This window comes from Oryctolagus cuniculus, chromosome 6 (assembly GCF_051225735.1).
Source record: "Oryctolagus cuniculus isolate XC-2025 breed Fujian yellow rabbit chromosome 6, ASM5122573v1, whole genome shotgun sequence".
Taxonomy (NCBI): domain Eukaryota; kingdom Metazoa; phylum Chordata; class Mammalia; order Lagomorpha; family Leporidae; genus Oryctolagus; species Oryctolagus cuniculus.
The window spans coordinates 102,045,095-102,064,993 of NC_142872.1; the positions used below are offsets into that span (position 1 = coordinate 102,045,095).

General features: G+C 40.0%; 1 pseudogene; it reads left to right on the plus strand.

Moving 5' to 3' along the window:
• The first annotated feature begins 6,181 nt into the window (after positions 1 to 6,181).
• LOC100344393 (septin-2-like) lies at positions 6,182 to 7,473 on the plus strand (annotated as a pseudogene).
• The last annotated feature ends 12,426 nt before the right edge of the window (positions 7,474 to 19,899 follow it).

Genomic DNA, 19,899 nt, shown 5'->3' on the forward strand with positions numbered 1-19,899 from the left:
TAGTACCTTTCATCTATTCTTTTCTCATATTTTGGTTCTCTGATCTAATAAATCCTTCATTTATATCTAAGGTAATGTGAATAGCTTGCACATATTGATTACCAAAGAATTCTGAAGCTCATCACGGAAGATAATGCCAGTAGCTGTTTGGGGGAATAATAAAGTAATAGTTTAAAATGTTAAAAAATTATAAGACATTTTGGAAGGAGAACTTGGGAGTTAGCTTTGAGAGAATTCTTCATTTATCACTATACAGCAGCAAACAGAGCTTTCTGTTAGCGACTGTGTGTAGAAAACTGAAGATAAAGAATAAAGACAGCTGCACACATTGGTTGTTGACAACAGAAAGAAGTGGGAGATTTTTTTCCAAGAGTTTATAGATATAAACTGCATATTGTGTAATACTTGTCACAAAAGCCAGTTACCATCACGATTTTTAAAGAAAACTTATATAATGCAAACTCTTAAAATTGAAAAATATTCTCTGGGTACATATAATGGATATTTTTCTCATGCTTATCATAATTCCATTCTCACTGATTTGAATGTAATTTACCAACTTCATAATGATCCAAGGGTGAGCCCATAGAGATTCTGTTGTGATGTCAAATTTCTCTATGAAAACAATTTTGATAAGCCCATGGACATCACATTATAATGACAAATTATAATGACAAAATGGTTTTATGTTTCCATGGAGACCAAATTACAATGTCAAATTGATGGCAAAATGAGGTCAATACAAATCTACACACACCAGATTGTGATGTTAAAACAATGTGAGGCAGTATCACCACAAGTCTGGGGAGGCTGTGCTATGATGTCAAGGTGATGGGAAACCAAGATTTTGCTGATGTCAAAACAGTAGCAGAAAAGATGTCAGTGGAAATCTTGACAACATCCCTTACGATGACAGTGAGTACAATACAACACTATTATTAATGCAATTTCACTAGTGGTAAAATAAGTCCAGTGATAAGAAAATGATGTTTATAAACTTGAGTGTTTTGATTTTAAATATTATTTTATTTTAAATTTTTAGAAAGAAAATACTTCATCATAGAAGTTAGAGAAAATTAAGCCATGCTACTCAGTGGTGAAAGTTATTTATTGAAAAATCAGTTAGATGTAAATGACTTTCCTCATTTATAACAGGACTGTGAAAGAACTCACAGAGAGACAGTCTGATTAATTCAATCTGCTTCAGAAGGACTGTACTGGCAGACTTTTGTATTCAAATGTCTTAGGGGCATCCCTACTCCCCTCTTTGGTGTGGTTGTCACATCTTTTAATTCTTCTTTCTTAAAGGTATTAAAATATTTACAGTTACTTTTTTGTATTTTATAAATTATAAACCAAGTAGTTTAACACTTTTTAAACCTGCCATTCCCAAGAGTAGTGTGAAGCACATGTTATCTTCACTGATGCAGATTATTCCCATTTGTTCTTAAATAATAAATAGTATTGATGCAATTTATCTTGAATAAGTGCAATAAATATTTTAACTTAATGCTAATGCCAATCAGTTGAGATGCTAAATGCAAATGAGATAGAATACATTTATCATGGCTCCTCAAACCCAATTGCTTTTTTCTCCCTCCTCCAACGATAACTCTGACTTCTCACAGGAACACAGAACAACATGCTATTGAATCATAAGAATGTTCTGCTATTCAAAAATAATGACTACTTTCATGGAGTTCAGGAAATAGAATAATATTTTGCTATACTCTTAGAGCTAGTTTATTCGTCCAAATGTCAATTGTTCTAAGTTTGTGGATTTATCATTTTATGTAGTGTTAATGCCTCAATATGCACATTCATTTAACCATATTGACTAAATTAACTAGATGATTCACTTACCTTCAACAAGCATATTTTATTTGGATATCGTGTGCCAGATAGTACAACACATAAATTTAATCAAATGGCTTTGGAGATTCGTTTTATAAGATTTATCAATTGGTTTCAAATACTTGAGGAAAACTGATGTATGTGCTTGTAAGAGTAGGAATCCCAGTTCTTTAGGCTTTAGCTTCTTTTGTTTTGTATTTCTTTTCAAAAAAGAGAAGTGGATAAAATCTAGTAAAGGAAGTATTTCTTCTGAGTCCTTGTTAAGATAGTTAATATGGTCTAAGACATCCTCAAGGTGGACCATACAGATCTTACATTCACGATATCGGATGTAGTTTGAGTCATTCTCAAGTGGATGCAGAGCCAGGGAAAGGATACATTTATTTGAATTCAAGAGATGAAGAAGAAAAGCAGCTGGAAGAAGAAGGAGCAGGAAGGGAGGGGGAGGAGAAGAAGAAGGAGAAAGAGGGAAAGAAGAGGGGAGTGAGTGCAGGAATAAAGAAGTAGAAGGAGGAGGATCCAGTGGCCTTTCTTAAAAAATATCTCTCTCTCTCTCTCTCTCTCTCTCTCTCTCTATCCACCTATCTATCTACCTACCTACCTACCTTTCTGACAGTCGGAGACAGAGAGGGAGGGGGAGAGAGACAGAACTTCAACTTGCTGGTTCTCTCCCTAGATGGCTGCAATGGCCGGGGCTGAACCATTCTGAAGCCAGAAGCCAGGAGCTTCTTCCAGGTCCCCCACAATGGTGGCAGAGGCCTAAGCACATGGGCCATCTTCCTATGCTTTTCCCAGGGCATTCTGAATCAGAAGTGGAGCTGCTGGGACAACAGGAGACACTCACATGGGGTGCTGGTGCCTGCTTTGCCAGGATTCCGGCCCCAAGTGGTCTTTCTCTTGCTGAGGCTACTGACTTTCAATGGAATCACAGCTCTCCCATTGTGTGAACTTTGGTGAGTTATTTACTTCCCTGAATTTCAGTTTTCTTCATTATAAGATGATGTAAATAAGGAACCAATTCTTCATTATAAGATACATAAATAGGAAATCATTTCTTTACCAGGTAGATTTAAAAACAAAATGTATTTTATCAAACTGTGCTCCTTTATTGTTTTAGAGGTGAACCCCAAGAATATAGAACTGTATGACTTTGTGGCACCTTGGGATGCAGTATTGGCCTTAAAATAACTTAAAAAAAGGTAACACTGCCCAGACTATACTTCATACTGAGCTCAACTTGAACACATTTTCACCAAGATTTTTCTTGTCACTATGACAGTAATTTCTCTCCAATTCAAAGGACAAACAAGGTGCTCCTTGTGACCTTTCATGACCATCCATTATCACTATTTAAGTATAAATTATTAAAAATCATGGTAAGGGCTGGCATCATGGTGTACTTGGTAAAGCTGCAGCCTGTGATGTTGGCATCCCATTTGTGTGCCAGTTTGTATCCTGGCTGCTCCACTTCTGATCCAGTTCCTTGCTAATTGTTTGAGAAAGCAAAAGATTATGCCTCAAGTACCTGGGCCCCATCATCCACTTGGGAGACTAGAAGTTCCTGGCTCTGTTGGGGTCACCTGGGGAGAGAGACACTGGTTGGAAGATTCTCGGTGTGTATGTGTGTGTGTCTCTCTCTCTCTATGTAACTCTAACTTTCAAAATAAATCAATATTTTTATAATAATGATCAATAACCACTTGTAACTTTCTAAAGGAATTTTTCTATAAACTAAAATATTCCCATCTTTTACAAGGTAGAGAAGAGTTTTGTCTGTTTAGATACAAATATAGATGCTAAATGAAGCAGAGGTACTTGAATTTGCTGTGATGGGAATAAAGTTACATAATAATATGGAACAATGCATTGGAGTCAGGCAGGAAGCCACATCTATTCTCCCTTGTTATTTTTGCTTTTATTGTCTACTTTCTGCCCTATGCTTTTAAAAAACATTTATTTGAAAGTGAGAGTTACACAGAAAGAGAAGGAGAGGCAGAGAGAGAGAGGTCTTCCATCCACTAGTTCACTCTCCAGTTAGCCACAACATCCGGAGCTGCGCTGATCTGAAGCCAGGAGCCAGGAGCTTCCTCCAGGTCTCCCACGCAGGGACAGGGGCTCAAGGACTTGGGCCATCTACTGCTTTCTCAGGCCATAGCAGAAAGAAGGATTGGGAGGGGAGCAACAGCACCCATATGGGATGCTGGCACTGCAGGCGGCAGCTTTACCCACTACACCACAGCACTGGCCCTGGTATGCTTTCTTGAATTTCATCTGTACTCTACACTTGCATATAATTCTTTTGGCAATAGAAAGTTCCAGTTCTTTCTCACAGCTCCTGAAAAGCACTCTTTTAGCCCATGGAATGTCCCACCTCATAAGAACATGTGTGCTTACCTATGAGCTTGGACCACGTCCGGTAGTGTATGCCTACATTGTGATTTGTGGTAAGGACCTTGGGTCCTACTGTAGCACTTGTCCTCCACAGGAGCTGTAGACCAAGGCCAGTCACAACTGTGTGTTTCACCCCCAGTAAAATCCCTGTATACTAAGACTGTGGTGAGCATCGCTGATTGGCAATATTTGGAGTGTGCTTAGAGAGGTCAAAATCCCTTTCCTCTTTAAAAACCTATATGTGATTTTTTTCAGGTCTCATTATGGATAATAGCAAAAGCTTTACTTGGCAGACCTCATAAGGAAAATCAGCTTCTCACATCAGATGTGGAGCTGTAGTCAGGGACTCAGATCATGCTGGCCAATCCCTTACTTTTACATAAACACGTACCTAGCCAAGGACCCTCTTTCCTGTGTCTGTTTTTTTTTTAAACTTATGTGTTTATTTTCTTATTTATTTGAAAGGTAGAGAGATAGATGAAAGCAGAGAGAGAGAGAGAGAGAGAGAGAGAGAGAATTTTTTTTATCCATTCTTTCACTCCTCAAATGCCTGTGAGAGCCAGGGCTGGACCAGGCAGGAGCCAGGAGCAAGAAATTCAAATATGAGCTTCCCATTTAGGAAGCAAATATCCAACTACTTGAGTCATTATTGCTATTTCCTATGGTAATTATTAGTGGGAAACTAGAATCAGGAGCATTCGTCCAGTATGGGATGTAGGCATCCTAAGCAATGTCCTAACCATGACGGCAGTACATGCCATCATTCCTGCATCTCTTTGTCTCATGCCGTCTGTAAATGCTTCTACTGAGGCCTCCTTCTAGGACGAGGAAGGGTTCTTTATATTGCACCAGACTTCATCTTCAAAAACTTACAAATACTTTCTCTTTTAGCAAAATCAAATTCCCAAACATTTCTGTCATTTCTTCTGCATAATTTTGGGAGAAGGCAGATGCACATATGCTGACAGATGAACATAGCATGTTGTTTAAGGTTTTAAAATAGCAACATTTACAGATAAATCACGAGAGAGATGAATAAATATTAATGGCCAAGTTTATATTCTTCAACATATAACAGGAAAACTTTAACAAATGATACCCTGGATTAGTAGGTCTAAGCTTGCCAGGAGCTCTTAAAACATCTGCTATTTTTGCATTTCTGCAAGTTGAGACACATGGCTCTAAGTTCTGTTTAGAAGATAACTTAAAATCTGAGTTTGGATATATGCAGATCTGAGAAATAACCTGTATTCCTGCAAGGAAAGGAAAAACATGCACCAGAGAGTGTTAGGGAATGACTAGGGAAACTGATTTGATCACACAGCCTGGTATCATCCAGGCAGTAGAAAGATAACATGATCAAATTTAGGGAATATAATTGCTGAGGGGATAATGGTATTACCAAATGATCCAGATTACAAGATCAGGGAGAACATGGATCACAACAGGAGCTAGGTCAAACATGAAAGCAGAATGGAAAACCAGCTATGAACAAGAATTTGTGTCCCTGGTTTTATCAGAAAAGAATAAGAAGTAAGGGGCCAGCATCGTGACATCATGGGTTAAATTGCTGTTCAAATCCTGGCTGTTCTGTTTCCAATCCAAGTCCCTGCTGTTGCGACTGGGAAGAGCAGCAGAAGATGATGCAAGTGCTTAGGCCCCTGCTACCCAGTTGGGAGACACAGATAAGAGTTCCAGGCTCCTCCTTTTAGTTTGGTCCAGTCCTGCCTGTTGCAGCCATTTGGGGAGTGAGCCAGCAAATGGAAGATTTCTCCGTGTGAGTGACTTTCTGTCTGTCTCTTTCTCTTACTCTGTCTTTCAAGTAAATGAAAATAAATCTTAAAAAAAAAAAAAAAAGAAAAGAGCAAGAAGTGTGTGCAACACAATCAGTCAGTGCCTGGTCTTTGGGCAGGTAGGGGATGAAAGGTCACAAAAGATGTCTGAGCTACAACCAACTCAGTTTATAAATACAGAAAGTCCTGGCTATGTTGCATTTGCAAATCTTTCCAATCAAGTTCACTGAAAATCAGTAAAGAAAGCTTTTCAGTAGAAGATTGTCCAGTCCTTGGGCCCCTGCACCCATGTGGGAGACCTGGAAGAAGTTCCTGGCTCCTGGCTTCAGATAGGTGCAGCTCCAGCTGTTGCAGTCAACTGGGGAGTGAACCAGTGGATGGAAGGCCTCTCTCTCTATCTATCTCTCTCTTTCTCTTTCTCTGCCTCTTCTTCTCTCTCTGTGTAACTCTTTCAAAAAAAATAAATAAATCTTAAAAAAAAATAAAGAGAAAGCTTTTGAGTTCATGTTGATGGTGGTTGGTGAATCAGGTCTGGGAAAATCAACTCTGATAAACATGACTGAATAGGAATCCCAGAAAGAATCATACCAGGAGCTGCAGAGACAATTGAAGGAACTGTTCAGATGGAGGCTTCTACTGCTGAGATTAAAGAGCCAGGGGTCAAGCTTTGCCTTACCTTGGTGGATGTGCCCGGTCTCGGTGATGCCAGCAACTGCAGGGACTGCTTTAAGACAATCATCTCCTATACGGCTGAGCAGTTTGAGTGGTACCTGAACACGTGGCACAGGCTTGGTAACTGGGTGTACTGTTGCTTTTACTTCATTTCACCTTTTGCACATGGATTCCAGCTCTTAGATGTCACATTTATGAAGGTCATACACAATAACATAGTGCCTGTCATTGCAAAGCCAACACCCTCACTCTGAAGCAAGGGGAGCCACCAAAGAAAAGGATTTTGGATGAAATTGAAGAACATCAAAATCCATCACTTACCTAATGCAGAATCAGATAAGAATGCAGATTTAAAGAGCAGACTAGACTTCTCAAGGCTGGTATCCCGTTTTCTGTGATTGGATCCAATCAGCTGATTGAAGCCAAAGGCAAGAAGGTCAGAAGTTGCCTCTACCCATAGGGTGTTGTGAAAGTAGAGAACTCAGAGCACAGCGACTTTCTGAAGCTGAGAACAATGTGCATCACCCACATGCAGGACCTGCACGAGTTGACCCAGGACCTTCACTATGATAACTTCTGCCCTGAGAAGGCCCAAGAGCTGCTGCAGGAAAGTGGACAAAGAGGACATGAGTGAAAGCCAGCTCCTGAGGGAGAAGGACGCAGAGCTTCACCGCGTGCAATGACAGCCAGGACACAGGAGCAGATGGAGATGGAGATGCAGGGCGGGGATGGCGATGGCTCCGCGCTTGGCCACCACCTGTGAGAAAACCCTTTGCTGGAGAAATAGAACATTCTGGACAAGTCCTACGATGAGTAGGAATTAGGAGATCATCAGGAGGAAGCCCATCCACCGCTCTCAGAGAATTTAACTTTCTTAAACTTTTGATGGGTGGGTTTCTTTTGTATGAAGTATTTTTGACATTTGTATCTCATTGCTATGTAACACTTTATATTTTGTGAGGTGAAAAAAAAAAGAGCAAGAAGTAAAATCTAGAAAAGAAACAAAAATAAAAATTAGGGACCAATAGTTTAATAACTAGGGTAGTGATGGTGGTGGGGAGTGTGAAGTGACTTAACTCAGATGCACTTTTCAGTTATAGCCAGCAAAATCAACAGAATTATTTAGTGGCTTGGATATTGACTTATTGATTGACACCATGTTTTTGGCTTTAGCCACCTCAGGAACGGATCAGTCATTAACTGGGATTGGAGACACTTGAAAAGGAGCAGGTTTGGGTTCAGTAATCCAGTTTTAGACTTGTTGAATTAGTTGTTCTATATCCATGTGCAGATGAATAGCATGGAGCTGTAGATAGAAAACAGAATGCTAACAGACTAAGGTGGATAAAAAATTGAGGGTCATTAGCATATATTGTATGGCCATTAAAACCAGTGAATCACAAAGGGAGTATAGATAGGATGGGAAATAATTTTGAAGGCTAAATTCTGATACACACTAATGTTAAGACATTTGGGTATAAGGAAGCTCTGCTAAATAATACAAACAAAGAGAGGCCAGGAATGTGAAAGGAAAGCTGAGAGACAATAAATCTTTGAAAATCAAGTAGTAAAAACTACTGATTTTAAAAAAGGGGGTTGGTGTTTAGTGCAGGGGATTAGACACTGCATTGGAAGCCTGTACCCCACAACAGAGTGCCTGAGTTTGAGTTCTTCCTCTGCTTCCAATTCCAGCTTCTTACTTGTTAAGACTTTGGAAGGCAACAAGTGATAGTGCAAATATTGGGTCCCTCTCACCCCTGTGGAAGACCTGGATTGAGACCTCTGCTCCATCTTCAGATAGAGTGGATGTTTGAAGTGGATGTTGGCCTCAGCTGTTGTGGATGTTTGAAGAGTGAACCAGCAGATACAATATTTTTCTTTGTGCCTCTTTCTTTACGTGTGTGTGTCCCTCTGCTTTTCAAATAAAACATGAATTAATTTTTTTCACCAACAGAGGAAGGAATAAACTATATCAATAAAAACTGATATATAAATAAAATGAGCACTGAGAACTGACAACATGGAAATCCTTGGTTAACTTGAAAAGTTATTGGGTATGTTGCAAGACTGAATGACTGGATTTAAAGAAAAGTAAAAGAATAGAAGTTGGGAACATTAAGTGTAGAAAACACTTTTATTCATTGTGATAAAAAACATTGCATATATAACATAGTAAATGCAATTTATCAGTTGAATAAAAATACTTAATATTTTTGCTGTAAATGGGAGCAAAAATCAGTTGTAGCTGGAGATGAAATTGGATTAAATGTTGATTTGTTCAAAAGTTAGAAATAACAATAAGGTTGTAAGCTGAAGGGAATGATTCAGGATTAAGTGGAGAGAGATTTTATAATGTAAATGAGAGCTGAGAATTGCTGGAGCAATGTCCTGGAGTCTATCTAAGAAAGGTGATGCAGTCGACTAAACAAGTGGAGAGAGCCATCTTAGCTAATAATTTACAAAATTTATCTACTGTATTTGAGGAATGGTGTTGTGTAAGGGGGCACATTCTCTTGGCAACTGAATGGTGGTACAAGGTGCTGAAAGTCTGGTTCTAATTATTCCTAATTTCTCAGTAAAACATGGTTCAGTCTTTATTGAGGGTGAGGGTGCAGAAGAATGAGTGGATGGTTTGAGGAGGCAGAACATAGCATAAAATAATCATTAGTAGAATGGAAGAAAGAATAAATTGTAGGAACAGATTCTGATAGGTGGGTTCCAATTTTTAAATGATACTTGGACCTGATTCTTTTTTTTTTAACTTTTATTTAATGAATATAAATTTCCAAAGTACGATTTATAGATTACAATGGCTTCCCCCACATACCGTCCCTCCCACCCACTACCCTCCCCTTTCCCACTCCCTCTCCCCTTCCATTCACATCAAGATTCATTTTCGATTATCTTAATATACAGAAGATCAGCTTAGTATACATTAAGTAAAGATTTCAACAGTTTGCTCTCACACAGAAACATAAAGTGAAAAATAATAGATGATTTTTTAAATGATGATGAAATCAGATCAGACCTATTGTCATGTTTAATCCCAGTGAGAGTCAAGTTGGGAGTTGATAATTTCTTTTTTTTTTTTTTTTTTTTTTTTTACAGAGGATCAGTTTAGTATACATTAAGTAAAGATTTCAACAGTTTGCACCCCCATAAAAACACAAAGTGAAATATATTGTTTGAGTACTCGTTATAGCATTAAATCTCAATACACAGCACCTTAAGGACAGAGATCCTACATGAGGAGTAAGTGTCCAGTGACTCCTGTTGTTGACTTTACCAATTGACACTCCTGTCTATGGCATCAGTAGTCTCCCTATGCTCCGGTCATGAGTTTCCAAGGCTATGGAAGCCCTCTGAGTTCTCCGACTCTTATCTTGTTTAGACAAGGTCATAGTCAAAGTGGAGGTTCTCTCCTCCCTTCAGAGAAAGGTACCTCCTTCTTTGAAGACCTGTTCTTTCCACTGGGATCTCACTCGCAGAGATCTTTTGCCAGAGTGTCTTGGCTTTCCATGCCTGAAATACTCTCATGGGCTTTTCAGCCAGATCTGAATGCCTTTAGGGCTGATTCTGAGGCCAGAGTGCTATTTAGGACATCTGCCATTCTATGAGTCTGCTGAGTATCTCACTTCCCATGTTGGATCACTCTCCCCTTTATTTATTCCATCGGTTAGTGTTAGCAGGTACTAGACTTGTTTATGTGCTCCCTTTGACTCTTAGTCCTTTCATTATGATCAATTGTGAACTGAAATTGATCACTTGATATAGTGAGATGGCATTGGTACATGCCACCTTGATGGGATTGAATTGGAATCCCCTGGTATGTTTCTAACTCTACCATTTGGGGCAAGTCAGCTTGAGCATGTCCCAAATTATACATCTCTTCCCTGATTCTTATCCTCTAGGAGTGTTCAGCTGACCAAGAGCACAGAGTGACTTGTGACATGGACTCAACAAGATTTTGATAAAAAAGTGAACGAAACAAAAGAAAGCAGGAAATGTGACAAGCTGGGTAATCATTTTAAAAAGGGACCATGGAATTTAAATCTGGGGCAAGGAGGAAAGTCAGGACATGTTGGAGGATGTAGCACCTTAAAATTGGATATGTAAATGAATCTTCATTCCTGGTGAAATGAAAAGGTTTTGAACTCAAGGATACAAAACAGAGTTAAGAGGAAATTTAAAATTTGGAGAGTGAAGTGCTTAAAAGTACCAGGGCAATGAGAGGCAAAAATAATGTATGTAAGAAGACCTTTGAGGTAAAGGACTTCATGCAATATCATCCCAGGAAATTAGAAGGATCACCTACATTGTTGTTAAACTCAGTTCTTAAGAAAAAATGTATTAGAGAGAGTGAGAATGACTCAGGAGCAGAAATCTCTAAACAGGGGATGGCAAACAGGGACCCCTAGAGAGAGAGAATAAGCAGAGACAATACCTGATTTAGTCTAATTGCAGGAGACTTAAGGCCAGGCCTCTAGGGATGAAGGAGAGTGAAAGAAGCAAAGAGAATGCCAACTCTAAATTCCAGGCCTAGGTTTTGCTTCTGTTTCAGAAGTCTGCAGGGAAGGCGAATCCTTCTCCCAAGATCCTTAAGTTAAACACACAAAAAACTCCTCTTTTTCCAAATAAGGTCTCATTTACAGTTCTGGGGATAGAACATGAACATATCTTTTGGGAAGATGGGTATTGTACTACAATACCCAATATATTTAAGAACTTCAGGTCTACTCCCTCAAACTTCCTGTGATACCTTTAGAATTCCCTAGTGTGCTGACATATACATGCATTAATTCAACCTGCCTGATCATTTTCTTGATTCTGTTCTTTTCTGGCCGCATTTTGTGAAGTCTTCTGTCAACAAGTTTATTGCCTATAAAACCTTTTGAGGACACTTCATCAAAGAGACCCATTTAAAAACTGTGTTGTCCCTGCCAAGGGTACTTTTTATGACACATGAACAGCTTTCACGTCTGTGTCAATACTGCCTTCAAGGTACTGAAGCTGTCCTGACCACAGCCACCTCTAGCAGATGTGGTCTCTGGGCCCTGGCAATGTTTATGCATTGCCAGGAGCCTTTGAAGTTCCAGAGGTGCAAGGCCACATTCTTCTATGTGTTTGTGCCAAACATTAACAGGGATCTGTTCTGGTCAACATTATTTCAGTACACTTTACCACCCAGCTTATAGATTAGCTAAAGCAAATTTATAAAATCACATCTTTTTAACCATAAATGTATAACTCATGTTGATCACTGAGATTCAGTAGTTATGTTATTTTAATATAAAATATTTCAGTCCATATTCAAATAACCCCAATTTTCTCTTAAATATTTCGACTGTTGAGACAGAATGCAAACAAATCCATCCATCAATACTAATTGATAATCTCTTAAATCTCTTGAGATTCCTCCCATTTCCTGTTTTCCCAATCTCCCTCCCTTGTCTTTTGGAAATAAAACTTCACACTGTACAAGTGGTGCTATTTATTTTTATAAGGACATAAGAGAATTTCTGGTCAATGGATTCTAATGATATTAGTTGGTCAGTAAATTCAGTCATTGGCCTAATCCATCCACTAAACAGATTTTCTTTGGCTTATCATTCAATGGTTTAGAAGCTCTTGAAAAACATGACTCATATCTAATATTTTATTAGGAGTTACAAATTGATAGTTTTCTGTCACGTGTTCTTCATTAACTGGAACACTTGGATAAGAAGAAATTTTCCATCATCAACTATTTGGTTACCCTAAAGTGCCAGTCACACAGGAGAGGTAATATACAGACAAGTTTATTTCCTTTCAGAAGGTTTTAGAAAATAATTGTTCTCTGAAGACCCCCCCCAAAGGTGAAACAAAGAATGTTTGTGTTTTTAGAATCATTACGACCTCATAGATCAACATATGTTTTGATATACTTCCATCTACTGTAGTTACTATGTGTGTGACAATAAAGTTTTCTCTAAGCTTATATGAGGGCTGGGTCCAGGACTCTGGATGAATAAAAAATCCACAGATCCTCAAGTTCCATACATAAAATGATATAGTTTTATATATGACATACACATACCCTCACCTATACTTTAAATCATCACAAGATTATTTTAATACCTAATAAAATGTAAATTCCATGTCAATGGTTGGTATACTATATTGTTCAGAGAATAATGCAAGAATGCAAGAAAAATGTCTATGTATAGTCAGACTTTCTTTTCAATTCATGTTTGATTGAAGCCACAAATATGGTGGGTTAATCGGATATCCTGCGAACTGTATCACAACACTGTAGAAAGATATTCCTCATCAGGGTGGACATTGTGGCTCAACAGGTTAAACTGCTCCTTGGGACACCCATATCCCATATTGGAGTACCGATGCAATCCTGGATATTCTGTGTTTTTTTTTTTTTTTAAAGATTTATTTATTTATTTGAAAGTCAGAATTACACACAGAGAGAGGAGAGGCAGAGAGAGAGAGAAGTCTTCCATCCGATGGTTCACTCCCTAATTGGCCGCAATGGCCAGAGCTGCGCCAATCCGAAGCCAGGAGCCAAGAGCTTCTTTCGGGTCCCCCACATGGGTGCAGGGACCCAAGGACTTGAGCCATCTTCTACTGCTTTCCCAGGCCACAGCAGAGAGCTGGATTGGAAGAGGAGAAGCCAGGACTAGAACTGGCACCCATATGGGATGTCAACACTTCAGGCCAGGGCGTTAACCCGCTGTGCCACAGCACCGGCCCCTATTCAGTGCTTTTGATTCAGTTTACAGGCAATGCACCAGGGACACAGAGGATGATGACCTTAGGTGATGATATTTAGGTTCTTGCCACACACGTGAGAGATTGCAATAAAGTTCCAGGCTTCTGACTTCAACCTGGCTTAGCTCTGGCTGTTGCAGACATTTGGCGAGTGAATTAGCTGGTGGAAGATTCTCTCTCTCTCTTTGTCACTCTGCTTTCCAAATAAATAAATAAATAAATAAATCTTTAAAAACATTCCTCATCCTGAGTTTCTTTTTTGTACAGTCTTTATTTCCAGTGTCTTTATTTCTAGTCTTTAACAATTTTATATTTAGCAAATAATTACTAACTTATTAAAATTGGATTATTTACTTCCCTTAGGATGATTTATTTCCAAAGCGGACATTTGATGCTTCATATTTTTTAAAGATTTATTTATTTATTTGAAAGGCAGAGTTGCAGAGAGGCAGAGGCACACACGCACACACATGCACATGAACACAGAGAGAGAGAGAGAGAGAGAGAGAAATTCTTTCACCCCCTGGTTCACTCCGCAGATGGCTTCCAAGACTGGAGCTGAGTCTTCCGAAGCCAAGAACTAGAGTTTCTTCCAGGTCTTCCACATGGGGACAGGGGCCCAAGGACTTGGGCCATCTTTGAATGCTTTCCCAGGCGTTAGCAGAGAGCTGTATTGGAAGAGAAGCCGCCGGGACTTGATGCCAGCTCTGTAGGAGGCATCTTTACCCATTATGCCACAGTGACAGCCCCTTGATGCTTCATTTTAATACATTTTGAATAACCTAAATATCCTATTACACTTGATACTATTTTTGTAATTTAAATTTATTTAAGATTTTAGGAATATAATGTGAATTATAGGACAAAGAATATTGTTTAAAAAAACTATGCCTGAACTCTTTTGAAATATATTTAAAAGTGATTCATTTTGTCAACAAAGTATTTTTGATGATTAATGTGCTGAGGAATTTAATTGAATATAAATTAGATCCCCTTAAGATGTGATTTAAGGGACTGGCATTGTGGAATAACACATATGGGTGCTGGTTGGAATCCCAGCTGCTCCATTTCCCTGCTAGCACCTGGGAAAGAAGTGGAAGATGTCTCAAGTCTTTGGGCCTCTGCACCCATGTGGGAGCCCTGCATGAAGCTCCCGGTTCTTGACTTCAGTCTGGTACAGTCCCAGGTGATGCAACCATTTGGAGAGTGACCAGCAGATGGTCACTCCCAACCAGCAGATGGGTCCTCCCAACCCCCATAGCTCTGCATGTCAAATAAAATAAATAAAAAAAATGCGTTTTAAAATAACTTTCATCTTTGTGGAAGTCACAATAGGAAAAGATAGTTAATAAGTTATTTGTAGTCAGAATAATGTAAGATTATAAAGTTAGGAAGTCACCATTTCATGCATTTTTTTCATTTTTAAAGCTTTTCATTTGTAATGGAAATCACAAACACATATTTGAGAAATAGAAAAGAAAGGCTAAAATTATGGTTAGATGTCATCCATATGAGAATGTGGCTGACTGAACATCAAGGGAAAATCTCAAATAACAAATAAATCTTACATTTCTCCTTGTCTATATTTTATTTTTCTTAGTGTTGAAGGGAATGCTTATTTTCTTTCTTTCTTTTAATAACTATATGTAATATATTATGAGGTTTGGCTAATTTCTTTTTCTAACTTTTACTTCCTTTATACAAGAAACTAAACTGTCTTTGTTATAAAACCCTGATGCATAAATTTTTCATAAGAAGTGAAGAATTCTAGGAGACTTCTTTGCTAGGACAAACTAGAGAAAACAATATACAAAAGAAAATACAAAAGAAATATTTTTATGAAAAATCTATGTTTACTGAGCCCAACTTCTTTTTAGATTTTCTTTTTTTTAATTTTTTACTGTAAGTCACAAAAACCAAATGTAAACTAGCCTAAAGGGATTAGGGGAAGAAGAATGGGGTGAATGAATGCGATTAATTGGCATATGATGGAATAGTTGAAGGGTAGATCTAGCTTCAAGTCTGAACCACACATTTCAGGACTGGGATTCCCTCCTACTTATTGGGTCTGCATCCCCTGTATCAACTCGATTCTCAAAAAAGGTTCACACACCAGTAGTCTCAGGAGGAGTGGCTACCAGCTGATTTAAGGTTTTTATCAGAGACCAAGAGCCTTTGTTCAAAGGTTTACACAACATATCCCTATATGAATTCAATGAGATTCATTTGAGTCAATTTCTAAGGTCAAGGGGAATTCAGTGGGCTGGTTTCTTTTGACTTGAGAACCTCAGTTGTGAAAATGTTATGAGTGCAGTGTTTCCCAAACCAAATTCTACCTTTATCTTGTGAAAGTAGATGAATGGAAGAGTTAATAATGTCTCAAGAAGTTCTAGTAAGTGCCAGTTTATTTTATAAACTTTCCTAATAAATCAAGTCTGTTTTTAAAACCAGTTTTGTCTATGTTTTTTTATCTACCCTTTAAGAGCTTTCTTGATCTTTGGCACCAAAGACCACTGTACTGAACACTATGTTTTCCTATTCATTTATTTATGATAGGTGAATGTGAATGAAGGAAAGAAAAGGAAAATTAATGCTTTACTGCTTTGCGCTTCTAATTCCCTCCCATATTGCCTTCTCCCTCCCTGCTTCTTTTCCTCCCTCTTCCCCCTTCATTTTTCATACTCTGTTTTTCTCTTTATTTCTTACTCCTCTTCTACTCTTCCTTCATTATTTCTTTGCTTTTTTTTGTTTTCTCTTTATTCATCTCCTCATTGTTCCTACTCTTTTTCCATAGCTGTGTATTTTAGTCACTCTTTAATCTGCTGTGAACTCCTCATTCTCCAACATTGCAGCCCATATGACTGAGGTAAGTTAATGGATGAATTTCTCTTTGTGTGAAGAAAATGACTGATGAACGGAAAGGACTCCCCCACTTTCTCTGGGTCTAGTTCTATCAAAGTTCTTTTTCTTAAAAAGATGTATTTGTTCCCTTAATTTCTTATCTAGTCTTCAGTTGACAGGCATTTAAGTTGGTTCCATTTCTTAGCTATTGTGAATTGAGCTGCAATAAACATGGAGGTGCAGATAACCCTTCTATTTAGATTTCATTTCCTGTGGGGAGCAATCCGGACTGGACTAAGTTACTGGAATTAAGACTTATTCTATGCATCTGCTCTCCCACTGTGGGGAGCAACTCGGAAAGGAAACTTAGGAGGGAAGAAATGACTCGGATAGGAAACCTAGCTTGGATAGGAAACCTAGGACGGATAGCAAATTTAGGAGGGGAGAAACGGGAAGAACTGGGAAAATACCGGAGAGAGAGACTAGCAAACAGCCTAGGGAAAAGCCGGACGAAAAGGGTGCCGGAAGAAGCTATTGAAAGCCTAGGCATAGACTCGGATACGGACTACGGGGGGAAGCTGGGAGAAATCTCTAAGGTCGAAAGCGAAAGTGAAAGCTAGAACAAACAGACTCGGACGCAGACTGTGGGGAGAGGCCAAGAGAAATGAGGGAGGAGTATTGTTGGAAGAAAGCTTGGGGAAACATACCGGGTAGAGAAAAATGTTAGGGAAATTGAAGCCGCGGGGGGCAGGCCGAGGCGGACACGAAAGCCACTTTGGGGTTCTCAAGTTAGCCCGGGAATAGGGGGCGAAAAGTTGAAACCAGAAGCTGAAACGTAAGCCAGATTGGGATCCGTCTGATTAGCCCGGGGAGCAAAGGACGGGAAGCCAAACCGTGGGGCGGAGACGTATGCTGGGTTGAATTCGCCAGGCTAGCCCGGGGAACTTAGATTGAATGCTAGTGGCGGACACGTAAGCTACGCTGTGTGACTCGCGGAAGCCGCCGCGTGCAGAGAGAGCGTGCGGGGCACAAGTAGATAGGGAACGGGGCTGGCGGAGGCCGTGGTGCAGACGCCAAGGGCGTGGAGACCGCGGAGCGCGCGAAGCCAAGCTGCGCAAAGCCGGGAAGCTGCGCAGATGAAAGAGGCGCGGGCTGAAGCGGCTCAGAGCCGGAAAGCCGCCGAGAAGTAGCCTCGGGGCGGGCAGCGGGAAGCTGCGGGGATAAGAGAAACAGAAGTTTAGAAGTAAGATGAGAGAAATAGGAATACTGGAAGATAGAAGTAAAATGGGAGAAATAGGAATGCCCGGAGATAGGGAAATAGAGAAATAGAAAGGCCTCCCTACAACACTGCAATGTGAGAGCTTGGATTCGGTCTGCCTGATTAAGTGAGGCGATGAGCACGATGAGCACCTGCGGCGGCTAGCAGCTTATGCGCCGCAGGTCACCGAAGACAGGCACGAATTAACATCAGTAAGGCCTCCCCACAAAAAGGCAATGAGAAGGCTTGGATTCGGTCTGCCTAATTAAGGCGGTAAGCGCCAGCAGGCGGCTCGACCAGAGTGTGAGCCGCAGGTCACCGAACACAGGCACGCATCAGCGCCTAAAAACCTCCTCACAACATGGCGAAGAGAGGACCCGGATTCGGTTTGCCTGATTGATAGGACTTGTAAGAGCCTGTGGCAACTCTAGCAAGTAGAGCAGAGTGTGTGCCGCGGGGCACCGAAGACAGGCGTGTATCAACGCCAAAAAATAAAAAGAAAGGGGGATCTGTGGGGAGCAATCCGGACTGGACTAAGTTACTGGAATTAAGACTTATTCTATGCATCTGCTCTCCCACAATATGGCGCTGGGAGAGAAGTAAACAGCTTCCGCACAGCTGCCTCCAGTTCAACCAATTAACTGTAGGACTTGCTCCTGATTGGAGGAGAGCAGCGTACTCGGCGTGTGGGCAGCCGAGTTGGGATTGGCGGAGGAGGACTATAAAGGAGGAGAGAGACAGCATGCACCAGGAACATCTAAGGGGAACATCTAGCTGAAGGAACACCCGTGCAGCCCCCGAGAAGAGCCGGCCGGCGGTGTGCCGCTCCCCTGCGGAAGTGGGGAATGCGGCCAGGGGGAACTGCCCTTCCACGGAGGTGGAAGGGATAGTAGCCAACCCGGGAAGAACCAGCAGCAAACCCGGGGAGGGCCGAGCAGACGAAAGAACAGCGCAGGGTCCTGTGTCGTTCCTCCACGAAGAGGGGGAGCGACATAATGGTGCCGTGACTCGGATATGAAGCCTAGGCAGGACTTAGTGTCGTTCCTCCATGAAGAGGGGGAGCGACAATTTCCCTTGGATAAATTCGCAGGAGTGAGTTGGTTGGGTCATATAGTAGGTCTATATTCAGATTTGTGAGGTTTCTCATACTGTCCTCCTTAGTAGCTTTACCAGTCTACAACCCCACCAACAGCGTTTGTTGTCTGTTGATTTCTGTATGAAAGCCATTCTAACTGGGCTGAGGTGAAACCTCTTTGTGGTTTTGATTTGCATTTCCCTGGTGGCTAGTGATGCTGAACATTTTTTCATGTGTATGTTGGCCATTTGGATTACCTCTTTTTAAAAAATGTCCATTTAAATCCTTTGCCCATCTCTTAACTGGGTTGTTTTTTGTTGTTGTTGTTGTTGTGGAGTTTCTTGGTCTCTTTACATATTTGGTTATTGAGCCTTTATCAGCTGCATAGTTGGCAAATAATTTCTCCTATTCTGTGGCTTGCCTCTTCACTTTTCTGAGTGTTTCTTCTGCAGTACAGAAACTTCTCAATTTGATGAAATACCATTTGTTAATTTTGTTTAACTCCCTGTGCCTCTGGGGTCTTTTCCAAGAAGTCTTTGTCTATGCCAATATCCTGCAGGGTTTCCCCAATGTTCTCTAAAAATTTGATAGTGCCATGTTGTAAATTTAGATCTTTAATCCATTTTAAGTGGATTTTAGTGTAAGGTGTAAGGTAGGGATCTTGGTTCATACTTCTGCATGTGGAAATCCAGTTTTCCTAGCACCATGTATTGAAGAGACTGTCCTTGCTCCAGCGATTGGTTTTAGATATTTGGTCAAATATAAGTTGGTTGTAGATGCTTGGACTGATTTCTGGGGTTCCATTCTATTCCATTGGTCTATCTATCATTTTTTACCAGTACCAGTCTATTTTGATTACAACTGTGTTGTAGTATTTCTTGAAATCTGGTGTTATGATGCCTCTGGCTTTGCTTTGTTGTAGAAGATTCTTTTAGCTATTCGAGATCTATGTTTCCATATAAACTTCAGCATCATTTTTTCTAGATATGAGAAGACTGGCTTTGGTATTTTGATTAGTATTGCATTGAATCCGTAAATTGCTTTTGGAAGAATGTAGGTTTTGATGATGCTGATCCTCCTTCCAATCTATGAACATAGAAGATTTTTTCCAGTTTTTCATATCTTTTTCAATTTCTTTCTTTAATGTTTTGTAATTCTCATCATAGCAATTTTTGACATCCTTAGTTAAATTTATTCCAAAGTATTTTTTGGTAGTTATTGTGAATGGGATTGATCTTAGAAGTTCATCTCAG